Raw genomic sequence first — 1863 nt, 5'->3', positions numbered from 1 at the left:
TGATGGAAGCCTTGGCTTCCTCCTGCATGTCCAGTACTATAAAGTCTGCTGGGAAGATAAAATCTCCCACTTTCACCAGCAAATCTTCTACGACGCCATGCGGGAACTTGAACGATCGGTCTGCCAATTGTAAGGCCATCTTTGTTGGTTTGGCTTCCTCAATCTTCATCTTTCTCATCATAGCTACCGACATCAAATTGATGCTGGCTCCTAAGTCACAAAGAGCCTTTTCCACTGTGATTTCCCCTATAATACAAGGGATCTGAAAACTCCCAGGATCCTTCAATTTCTGGGGTAGTTTGTGCTGAATGATAGCACTACATTCTTCGGTTAATATCACAGTCTCGTTGTTCTTCCAGCTTCTTTTCTTAGTCATTAGCTCCTTTAAAAACTTGGCATAGAGTGGCATTTGTTCTATTGCTTCAGCAAAGGGTATGTTGATTTGTAGTTTCTTGAAGATTTCCAAAAATCTCGAAAACTAGTTGTCATCCCCGTTCTTCTTTAATTGCTGAGGATATGGGACTCTTGGTACGTCTGGCTTCAGTACTCCTTCCCCTTTTTGTGAACTCAGATTAGGAACTTGAGCTCCATCCTGCTCTTCTTCCTCTTTATCTGAGTCCTTTTCTTGTGGTTTCTGGGGGGTTTCTTTCAGTTCCTTCCCACTCCTAAGGGTGATAGCCTGACACTCCTCCCTTTGTGTTGAGCTAGTATTACTGCGAAGGTTGTGGCTGGAAATTTGCTTGAATAAGCAGCCAATTTGTGTCTCAGGTTTCTTGATGGCAGCATCCTGATTCTGCATATTGGACATCACTTCTTCTCGGAACTCTTTACTATCTTGAATCTCTTTGCCTATGCCTTCAAGTAGATTATCAATCCTTGAGAGTCTGTCATCAAATGATTGTAGATTGGGATTAGAGGTGGAAGGATGAGATAAGTTATTTTGGTTTTGATATGGATGTGGAGAGGTGTTGTTATGGGGGCGTTGATATGGTCTAGATGTGAAATGTTGGCGGCTTGCATTGTTGGGATTTGGGCGTCTTTGATCAAGGCTTTGGTCTTGTTGATTTCCCCACCCAAAGTTTGGGTGATTCCTCCATCCAGGATTGTAGGTCTTAGAGTATGGATCATGGTTTTGCCTAGGTGAATTCCCAATGTAGTTGACTTGCTCCTGACTTCCCTCTGCTTCTTCATTCACTCCTTCTTGGGTTGTTGATGAAGTAGTGATTGCTGCTACTTGGTTTCTCTCCATCTTCTTGGTGAGGTCAGCCAGCTACTGGGTAATGAGCTTGTTTTGGGCCAGCAGAGCATCTACATTGTTTAGCTCCATTACTCCTCTAGTGTTGCCTCTTTCAGAAGCATAGAAATAGTCATTCTCTACTACTGTTTCAATGACATCTATGGCTTCCTCAATAGTCTTCTTCTTGTTTAAAGATCCTCCCGATGAATGGTCTACGGCCTTCTTTGACACATAAGAGAGCCCTTCATAGAAAATGTGCAGCTGCACCCATTCGTTGAACATGTTAGGTGGACACCTCCTTGTCAGGTCCTTAAACCTCTCCCATGCTTCATACAGAGTCTCACCATCTTGTTGCCTGAAAGTTTGGACCTCAGCTCTCAGCCTATTGATTCGTTGAGGGGGGTAGAATCTTGCTAAGAATTTGTTCACCACATCTTCCCAAGTTGTCAAGCTCTCCTTCGGGAAAGACTCCAGCCACTTGGCTGCCTTATCCTTGAGTGAGAATGGAAATAAGAGCAGTCTATAGGCGTCAGGATGAACACCATTAGATTTCACTGTGTCACATATTCTCAGGAAGGTGGTTAGATGTTGATTGGGATCTTCTTGGACACTTCCTCCGAACGAAC

The 1863-nt window shown here is 43.7% G+C and overlaps 1 non-coding gene across 1 annotated transcript; it reads left to right on the top strand.

Annotated features, from left to right (window-relative positions):
• The first annotated feature begins 1517 nt into the window (after window positions 1-1517).
• LOC112780269 (small nucleolar RNA R71) lies at window positions 1518-1621 on the top strand. Its single transcript, XR_003191117.1, has one exon. It is a non-coding gene; the product is annotated as a small nucleolar RNA R71 (small nucleolar RNA).
• The last annotated feature ends 242 nt before the right edge of the window (window positions 1622-1863 follow it).

This window comes from Arachis hypogaea, chromosome 19 (assembly GCF_003086295.3).
Source record: "Arachis hypogaea cultivar Tifrunner chromosome 19, arahy.Tifrunner.gnm2.J5K5, whole genome shotgun sequence".
Classification (NCBI taxonomy): Eukaryota; Viridiplantae; Streptophyta; class Magnoliopsida; order Fabales; family Fabaceae; genus Arachis; species Arachis hypogaea.
Note: the sequence above shows the minus strand (reverse complement) of the source record. Positions and strands in the feature narration are given on the sequence as shown.